Source organism: Corvus brachyrhynchos, unplaced genomic scaffold (genome assembly GCF_000691975.1).
Source record: "Corvus brachyrhynchos isolate BGI_N302 unplaced genomic scaffold, ASM69197v1 scaffold56, whole genome shotgun sequence".
In the NCBI taxonomy this organism is placed as follows: Eukaryota; Metazoa; Chordata; class Aves; order Passeriformes; family Corvidae; genus Corvus; species Corvus brachyrhynchos.
Window position 1 is genome coordinate 9,279,360 of NW_008238664.1, and position 10,668 is coordinate 9,290,027.

At 39.6% G+C, this 10,668-nt stretch overlaps 1 long non-coding RNA gene across 2 annotated transcripts in view; it reads left to right on the top strand.

Moving 5' to 3' along the window:
• Positions 1-10,061, top strand: part of LOC108447584 — a 34,873-nt gene extending 24,812 nt beyond the window's left edge. The window contains exons 4-5 of one of the 2 annotated variants that reach the window (XR_001863245.1): positions 1,388-1,421; positions 8,792-10,061. This is a non-coding gene — a long non-coding RNA (uncharacterized LOC108447584). The remainder of the gene's footprint in view (positions 1-1,387; positions 1,422-8,791) is intronic. The other variant, XR_001863244.1, reaches the window with a different exon arrangement.
• The last annotated feature ends 607 nt before the right edge of the window (positions 10,062-10,668 follow it).

Below are 10,668 nucleotides of genomic sequence, written 5' to 3' on the forward strand. Positions count from 1 at the left end.
TTTAGTGATTTCTTTTGTTTATCAGGATTTGTTTTAATGTCTTTTAAATCACAGAATAGTCCTTAATTCTTGAAAAAAACTACCTTAATTTCTTGGCAAGACCTTGGCTCTTGCTGTTAAAAATGTCTGACACTGACAGTCCTGTTCAGTGAGTAATAGAACTAAAATAATTATGATAGGGCTGAATATATGGTCTTGTTTGTGTATCTCAATCTTCTTTCTAAATGCTTACGCAGTTTTCCAAGAGCACTGATGTAATGAGTAGAAATAACCACGCTCCCAAAACGTTAGACTAACACTTCTGAAACCATCATTTCAGAGACAATAATTTTGGGTTTTATATATAACTTTTAAGTGCTGTTCATTCATCAGTGACCTCCAAGAGTCTGTATTTTCAAACTATGGAGGGATGGTAAGATACCAAGGGAAGTAACGAAGAGTGGTGGATAAAATACATTACAGAAACCAAAAGAAATTGAGATCAAGAGAAGAAGAGAGAGAAGTACAGCTAGAATCCTTGTCCAGTTTTGCACTGACTGTGAGAAATCAAGGGGCCCTTTGGGTGCTGCCTTTGAGGGCAAGTAACAATCAGCAACTGCCTGGTAGCTATCTGAAGAACTCACCAGGACAGCACAAACGGTGTCATTTTGCATCATGTAAGGAAGGATTTGTGTGTGACAAGGCCACTGAGAAGAAGGACAGAGGAGAAAAACACACCTAAATCTTGTACAGACTGTACAAGCTCTATCATCATAGGCAGGGATGGAGGAGTACATTCAAACCTCCTGTAAATCAGAAATTAAGGAATGCGCAGAGATGCACCTGTTTCCATTGTAGCTCAGAGTACACAGAGGTTTTGCAAACTCAGTGGCAAGGTGCAAATCGAGAGAAAGAAAAGTTTCTGAGATTAATTTTGTCTCCCCTTTCCTATCCTTTGCACAGTTTGAACCAACTTTCTCAGGTGGAATTGCAAGCAACAGAAGAACGGTGCACTCTCTTCCATACTTCTAAAAATAGCACATTAGATGATGGGGGACTAAAAAATTAAAACTCTGAAACTTTCCTATGTATAAATGTTCTCCAAAACCTAAAATCCGAGAAGGAACTGAAACATATTTTTCTTTTCCTTTTTTTGTGCCCATCAAGTAAGTTCTCTCATTAATAGATCAAGTATAAATAGACTACACATTTAGCTCTGGCAATTTTAAAAGTACGATATAAATAAATGTAACTTCATAATCTCATGATAATATGACTGCATGAAGAAATAATAAATTTTACATCTTCAGAAGCTGCTGAAATATTTTATTGCTTTAGCAAGATTTATAGTGTCTATTTCATGAGGAGTAAGGGGAAAATGTTTTTCTTTTCCTTCTGTGCCCTACAGAGAATCCGAACCATTTGCAACAATCCTTTTTCAGGTAACTCAGCTTATTTTCTCTGTCCACATTGGGGATTGAACACTGAGTTCAGCCTGGAGAAGGTAGGGACAATTGCCAGGGACCAAATGTTGGTTTCACATCTATGACTTCTCAGAACCACATGAGAGAGAAGAGTATGAAATGCTATATCTAAAATTGAAAAAGTGTGACCTGGGGGGTTCATTTTTAAAAAACAGAGGTTGAAAAGAAAGCAAGGGGGAAAATAGGCAGTGTAGGAACAGAGGAGCAATGGGTATAGGGACAGGATGTAGAAGATGAAAAGTTGCAGAGATGTCAGTCAATCTCCACCCAAGTTTTCCACATTTCATGACATCTTTTTGTTCATTAACTGGACTAAAACCCCAAACCCCAGATGTGTAAATACTTGGGATTGCTTTGCTCCACAGACACTGCTGTGACTACCATCTCCAGAGACATGCTTGAACCCATATTAAACAAATTAGCTCGGGTAACACTATTTAACTGGGACAGCTCAAGCAGCACAGACAACAAAATGGCACAGATAACTAAGCATTTGCACAGATTCTTAGGCAGGATTTGCAGCTCATGCAAAGCCCATGCAAAGCCCTGTGTTGCTGTGAATGTCCTTCCAGTAGCTTCAAGCTGCTTCTCATGAGCATCAGTGGGGACAGCAGGAAGTCCACCCTCAGGCTCAGCCCTGACAGCCGGGCAGAGCAGCACTTGCCTGTCTGTTCTGAGTACAGTTGCACAGGTCTGCAATGCAAACTGTAATGCTCTAGACCTCTTGTCCTCACCAGGCATAGCTGGTGAGTTAGGATTTTTTATCCCTTACCAAAATGAACAGACTCCAGCTATCTCTGGGTTAGACTCTGCTGCAGTCTTCAAACAAAGCCACAGGATTCTTAAGGGATGGACATGGAGGGGGAAAAGACTTGTCCTAATGAAATAAATGAAAGAAAACCTGTTGATTCGATGAAAAACTGTTATGATGGAAAGTCCCACATGGTGGATTGCTTCCCTACTGTGTTCATATCTACATAAAATGGCACAAACATCCACAGATCTACTTCATATTGTATGATGTTATATTAACTATAATCATACATATACACATGTACATGCATATATATACAGAGAGAGAGAGAGAGAAACAGAGATAAATATATACAAATGCACCTGTTTCTTCTTAAAGTGATTAGAAGCAAGTAGTGGACAGATGAACAGCTGCTTCTTTATTAAAGCAGGATACCTGTGTGATATTTACAGGAAGGGAAAATACTGCACAGAATGTGCCAGAATTCTGACCTTTGTGTTGTTTAATATCTCCTGGGTCTTATGGGATATGTGGATGCAAGAAGTGTGTCAGGAAAGCCTTCTGTCATCTTTGTCTAGCTGAACTAGTTTCATTTGCTCATCCCCAACAAGACCTACCATTTGTGTGTTTGCCTGCCCTGGGAGGGACCACAAATTCTTACTCTACCTGGAGGTGAACATGACTGTCTCAGATTGGTTGAGTCAAACAGCCCAGTAATTCAACCACCCGTGTGATCTACAAAGGACCCAGTGAACACATCTTCCTTTATGAAATTCATCCCTTACACATTCCTTCACACCAAGTTCAAAGGCCAGTTCCTGCTTAATGAAAAAAACTTCCAAAATCAGGAGTGATCCATCTAAGAAACATATCCACTAAGTTTCTCACTGACCACTAAAACTGCGTTATGGAAAAGCCATAGTTTTAAAGCAATATAAATTGAGGACATAAGACTGCCTGCTCAACCATTGGCTGTAGAAGCTCCTTCTGAAAGAGATCAGACTGCGCTATACTGCATTTAAATTTAACCTTTTTAATGACATTTTTGTCAGGGCCAGTACCGGTAAATGAGGCAATCAAGGCTCACATACAGGGAGGAAGACAAATGAGAGAGAAAGCAAAGCAAAAAGAGATTCACACAAGTGGGTTTTTTCCTTGTGTCAGGAAAAAACAGGGTTCTGTCATTATGGGGAAAGCTACCCACCTCACAGTATGTATCTTAAGGCAGGATTTGTTCCTTTTCATTTCCGCACATCCCATGCATTTCTTCACCCCTATCACAGTTCAGCTTTCTGTTTCATGTTCCTTATTTTGGCACTTCAGAGCCAGTTTGCAACATATGGTCTATTAGGTGTAGACCTGCAACTGCTTGCATAACTCAAGGCCTGCTGGAGTACAAAGACCTTGGTATACAACAGATGTACGAATGAACACACGGACGAACATGCTGTGGATGCAAAAGGATAATGATACTGCTCAGAATCAGATTTATTCCGCTTCTCCTGTGGAGTACACCTGTCTTCTGCTGGTGATACGTGTGGCTGCAGCCAGCAAGGCTTCATCATCCAAAACTAAGCTTAGATCTTCTTTCCCTCATTACTGCACTGTGATTCCCCCTCCTACACCTCATTTGCACAGGGCATCTATGTGTTCATCTAAGCATTTCATTATTCAAGACAAACCCCCAGCAGGCTTGAAAGCGATGCACAGAGATGCAAACAAATAAACCTAGACAAGCAAACACAAGTGTACCCATGGGTTCAAAAGAGGTTTTAAACAAACTCCCAGAAAGGAGATTAAAAGTCGTGACACCCTTAGTTGCAAGAAAGTGAGTCATGTTTGTTAATTCCTTCTGGCAGTTCACTATCCCCTTTAAAGAGTGCCATGTTACTTCTGTCATGGAGGGAGCTTCCTCAAAGGAGCTTCAACAGTGGTCCTCTGCCAGATGGAGGCTATTCAAGAGGTCGGATATTAGGTCTTGGCTCCTGCTCCTTCACCTGTGTGGACAGTGCAAAGGTGATGGAGCTACTCACACCCAGCTGGCAATTAATTGAGGAGTCTTCATGTGGGATAATTCTGATATGAATGAGTTTATACCATCTGCTTTTCCCTCTGACAGAGGTGTTTGGGAATGTTCAAGGTAGTCTGAGCTTGATATGCTGGGCTCCAGCAGTTTGGAGGGGGATCTTTAGGGGACTGAAACTTACAGAAAGACAGACCAGTAGAGAAATACAAATATGCCGTGAAGCAGAATGTCCAGGCAAGTAGCCACAAAGATCTCTTGAATATTTGTTAGAATGAAAATTACTTGTTTCATAGACTGGGAAACCAAGGGACCTTTCATCACTTCATCCAGTTCTACAGCTTCAGGTTCCCTAATATGTCCCCTATAGCCCTCCCTCCACAATACCCCACCACACAACACGTGGGCCCACTTCTGCACCACTCTCATCCATCCCTCACTGGGGTCACACCTTCTGTGTTTGGGATGCTTTGACATCTCTGAGACTGCAATCGCTGTGTCAAAACTGGCTCACAAGTTCTCAGGGAGCAGGAGCTGACTGATAATGAAAACATGGGAGCATGATTTCCTTGGGACTTCTTACCTGCAAGAAATCAGGAACTTTTCTTCTTGTCTGCAGTAACCTTGCAGATAGTATGACAGAAAACAGCCTCTGAAGCAGTAGTGGGTCTTTTACTAGCAAACCTTTCCTATTTAGCATCCTCAATGGCTTTGCCACCAACAGTTTAATCACCTTAGAAAGCCATGGTTCCCTCTGACAGTAAAGGATACTACCTAGAATTACCTCATCTGCTTCTTCCCGTGGCTATATTGTCAGACATTATCAGCAAATATTTGCTTGTTATAAACTGTTGTTGGGGGAAAAAACATGCCAGTCTTCCTGCCTCCCAGGTAACTAATGCTTTGTTGTTTTTAAGCAGTGAAGACCATCTTGCTTGAATTGTTCTTTCTGTGTATATTGCTCATCCAGACAGGCTGACAAGTGACAAGGTGCACCCACAAGCTCAAGTAATTCTGAGTATATAAAGGAGCAAAACCTTTGTGTTTCAAATGGCATGAGTTTGTTTTCTCATTGTCCCCATCTGCTTCTTCCTAACCTCCATCTCATGGCTTACACTGAGGATAGGGGAGGATGAGCATTTCTGACAATGAAAAGTCTTATTGTTCCTATAAGGAAAGAAACTCTGCTTTTTTTGCTCTGTATTTGTCAGAAAACAAGGGACTTCGGAGCAGGAAAATTCCATGCATTTCAATCACACTATCCCAAGCTCAGTATAAAATGGTAAAAAGGTTCTACCTAATGCTTTAAGCTTCAAGTGCAAATTCACTTTGAAAATATTAAGAAACCTTCTATGATTTTGAGAAAACATCAGATTTGAAAACACCCACATTTCTCATTTTCTATTTCCTTACTCTTTTGTATTGCACTACAGAAAAGCTGAAGCCTTTATTTTATTTGATTTAGGGTAAAGAGAAAGGTAGGAGTTCCAATTGAAATGCAGACAGTACCTGTCAACTTTCATGCCTCTCTCCTGAAAAGCACAGAGGGATCACAGTCTGAGACTGCCATGTAAAATTGTAATACAATGTTAAACATGCATTACTAGAAAACAAGATTTTCAGTACAGTAATGTGTCTAATGAGAGGTTTAAGCATAATTGCAAACTAGAATAATAATAAATCATGCAAGAAGCACCAGTTCTTAATTAACAGCCCATTATTTTGGTTAAAGTGTAGCTGCTTTATACCTTAGGTGTATATAATTAAGTGTATCATAAAGTAGGGTTACATTTTTCTAATAGCTGAGCTCTGCAAAGGCTAAGTGCAAGACTAGGTGCTATTTTACATTTCCTGTTCCAATTTAGGGTTTTTTTTTAAATCTGTGGATTAAGTAGGCTCACTCTTAAACAATAGATACTTATTTTATGTTCATATATATGAGGCATAAAAAAGGGAGAATTTGAAGTCTTTCTAACAACCAGTATTACCATAAATCATGCAGAAAAGTGCCTGAGTCTATTACACACTCTTCTTCTAAACACTGACTGCACTTTAGAAAAGCATCTTCAGCTGCATTCCAACCTCAAAGTCATTTGCTGAAAGACAAATTATTTTGTTTCAGTCCTTAACAACCAGGAGCTAAAAATTTATTTGAAAGTCTTTTGTGCTGGCTTAAATACTGACGGTGTTTTCTTAAAAACACGAAAATGCATGTTGTGCCTTTCTCCCATATAGGCTTGGCATTCTCATGCTGTAATTCACTGCAACATATAAGCCTTTATTCCTTTCCCTGTACAGGGAGTCGTGTAACTCAGAGTGTTTTCCTGTTGTGACTGAGAAGATGAGGAATTATAAAAGACTAACACTACAATTTAACGCTTCAGAGAAACAGTGTATATCATTACTCCTCTGTAGCCAAGCACACTAATTAATATTTATTGCACCTGTCAAACCAGTAGCCATGGTCAATCCATTGCTGCAGCAGTTCAATGGGAGGCTGGGCACCATATTTCTCCTTGGCAGGCATGTTTAGGTCATCAACAAAGACAAAAGCCCTTTTCCCTGGTGGAGCACTGTAAACCCTCTTCTTTCTCCTGCAAAATTAAACCATTAATTTTATTCATGTTAATTTTCATCTTTGAAAAAGCAGAAAAAGAGAGAGAGATTGGAAGAAAAAAAGAAAGGAAGAAAAGAAAGAAGGGAAATCACACACTTTCTGGGGAGCCTGCCTGACATTATTATTAGAACCAGTTCTTTTGGAATCCATGACCTTTTATTTTTATCAGATGTGCCGTAAAGGTCACAGAAACATGGGGAGGACATAGTTATAAATCCACATGGAGTTTAATCAAAGGTGGCATGTTGTTCTGAAGTAAACAAGCTAATAAAACTATTCCAGTTTAAACAAAAGAAAAAAAAGGAAAAAACCCTTTGTTAAAGACTGTCAACAGAACTCCGATGAACTTGAATGTATCAATGGAATTAATTAGGCAAGAAGGATTATAATAAGTGAATTTCAGTGTTGCACCTACAGTAGGCTCTTTGGCACCCCAAGTAAAATGCTTTTATTTCCAGTCCTGCACCTCATTCCAAAGCATGTTGTGGTGCACAGTGTGCTGCTGGGGAGATGTATTCACTCCAGCTAATTACAAGACAAAGAGAGCTTGAACTAAAGGCAACCACAGAGCAGACTGCTTCAGTTCTACCAGCCTGTATCCTGATTGATCACAAACACTTGGGACACTGTGAAGTAACAACATAAATGGAAGAGAGCTATGACTCCCTGCATTTCTATGTGTAGTATGACAATAAATTTTAATTATAGGCCTTGAAAGAATTCCCCCCTTTTTCTTTCCTCCCTCAAAAATAGCAGGTTAGGATGTCAGAAAAAGGATAGTGTGCTCCAGTGTGGGTACTATATAAGCTAAGGATTCAAAAGTGAGGTATTGGTTCTGCTTCTTCTCAAGCTTAACTGGTTGTGCTGGGTCCCTGGGAAATGTCTAACATACAGGAAGGTCTAGCAATGAAGGAGGCAGAGTTGAAATACCAGCTACCAAGAGTGAAAGTGGTGAAACAACCTGAACTTAGTGGCTAGAAGAGGAGTAAAGCATTTGCTTCTTTTGGAGAATACACAGATTGTCTTGGGAAAGCCCATTCCTGCATGAGTCCTTGTGAACACGGAAACAGATGCCAAGACTTAGAGAATACATTGTAAAATGGTCAGTGAATGGGTGTTTTAATGTTATAGATGCATGTTAATAGCATCATGCTTCTCCCTGCAAAAGACTCTGGGCTGGGTTTTTCAGTACAATACTCAGAGAAATAGATAAACACTGAAAAGCTCACTGGCTGTCTAAATAACTCTTTGAAATAAAAACTGGCTGTCAAACCTACTAAGGTGTATTCGAAAATCACTTTAGCAGTTACATGACTCAACAGATGTCTAAATACCTTAGAAAATACAGTCCTTTATGGTTAGATATACAAGGACAGATGTATACATATTTTGTCTCTTATACTAAGGCTTGTTACTCAGATGGGTCTGGATCCACCGGGAAGATTTAGGTCATGCCACACACAGCTTTTAGGCACTCTGCCTTCTTAAGAAAACCACAGCTCAAAGCTGGGTGCTTGAGGCTTCTCCTTATAGTGAGAAAAGCAGGTTCCAAGCCACCACCTGCCAATGCTTCTGTACAAAGACCTTATTCACCGGGAGACTTCAAGTATCACAGCAAGGCAAAATCAACTTAAGGAAAGTTAAGCCCCCCTCCACTCTTTTAATAGCTGGTCGCTTAACACAAGAAACAGGAACTATGTCAACCCTGGGTAGGGCAGCTCTCCTGAGAAATGGCATAAGTCCCTGCCCAAGTGGAGGAGTGGCCTGAGCCTGGGTCCCCAGCTCCCAGCAGGGAAGCACAGGCAGCCAGGGAGCCAGAGTCAGAGCAGGGGAGGCAGGATGCAAACAGCAGGGGGAATTTAAATGAGTGCTAAGTGCCGGTGTCTGTCTTGCGAATCTAACCTATATTTCTTGGCTCTTTAATTCCTCCACAGGGTTTATTACATGAGGCTGGTGAAATGTATCAAGAAGAACACTGTGGTCTGACTGTGGAAAGAAGCCATTTTGCCTGTGCAAATAATTATAGAACTAATTCTAGGGTCTTTTGTCAGCTGTCTCACTGCTCTCTTAAATGCTCGTGGATGGTTGTACAGCCATAAAATGGGTTCAAAATAATACTTGAAATTAATACAGTTTGATTTAGATGACCATTTATTTTATTGCCCTAGTTAAAATGTCAGGGAGATTTAACAGAAGATAAACTTTGTATTTGGCCCTTTATGCTAGAATAATTCTAGCAGTTCAAAGCTGTGTTTTGAGGGCCTAGTGGTAACAGCATTTTCTATTTTCCTTGACAAATGAGCTGCAAGTTAGCCATCAGTTAATTATTGACAGATAGAGGTGATTTACCAGATAATATTTGGTATCAGAGAATCACAGGAATTAGATGCAGAAGAGACTTCTTATGCCATTCATGTCCCTACTGCTATGGAGCTGTTCTGTATTCTATATATCTGTACAGTTCATTTTACATGACCTAAGAAACGCTGCTTTCATTGTTTCTCCCAGAGTCTATTCATTAACAGGAGCTTTTTCCTAATATGCAGCTTAAACGTTCATTACTTTATTATGCTTCACAATGAAATGAACTCAGTGCTTTCAGCATATAGTCATAATTTTTACCTATCAGCTGGAAGTGTACTCTACTCTGTGAAAACGTCAGAATTATCATACAGCTACTGCCTGATAAAACATTACTCAAATCCTGTAATGTTTTCAAATCTTGAGCTATTAATAATTTAACATAATTAATTCAAAACACTTCACTCAATGTGAACCACAGAGAGACGATGGGGAAATGATGCATATTCCATCTTTCAAGGGTGGAATTAAATATGGAAAACAAGGAAAAGATAAAGAGCTGCCAACACTTACTTGGAGTGTAATTCGCCTGTTTTGAACTCACTATAAATTTCACGTTTCTAAGACTTTCAGCTAACTTCATAGGCATAAATGAAAAAACCCTTTCCCCTATCACAAGCAAACAATTTAACATGGTTAGAGCTGTTTGTCAGGCATAAGAAGAAAAGAAACAAATTAACAAATGGGTGAGATTTTTCTACAAAGGGGAGTAACAATTAAGCAAACGAACAGTCTTGTAGAAAATCCTTTAAAATGCAATACATGGAGATTCCTTCCTCTTTTTGTTAAAGGTTTTCAACAAAGAGTATTGTATTGCTAACACTTTTGCTTGATTAAACCTTCTTTAAAAGCATGTTGTTGTTGCTCTTTCCATGAGGGGTTGTTTTTTAAAATTTTATTTATTTAAATCAAGGTTGGACCCAACCTTTGTTTTCCTGGCTGGAAATTCTTGCTGTTAGAAAGAGCTGCAGGTGCTAAATTATGGCACAATACCTCGCAGCTGCAGAAGTGCACCTGGAAAAAATTAGACTAGTAATGAAAATTTCACCTGAAAAGTGCCAAATTGGAAGTCTCAGAGATTGAATTCTTCCATTAAACCACCACTCAGGAACAAACCAAGTAATAAATATTGAAACTTTCTTCTTTGCTTTGACCGTGAAGACTTATTTCAGATGTGTTTTCCTCTCTATTTGGGGAAAGAAGGGAAGAACTCAGAGAGAGCATGTTCATCTCTCATCTCCATTAAATCCCTAGCCAACCTCTACTGCCAATAGAGGTACCAATTAGTACTAATTGTAGTAGACACTAATAGTGTAGACACCTGTCACTATCTATTGAGCTGGGACTGTCAGTAAACTCACAAAGGCCACCAAAAAACATCTGGAATAACAATCATCATCATTTTAGTACTGACCCAGTCTGAAATTGAACTGTTGATTCTGAGGTAAAA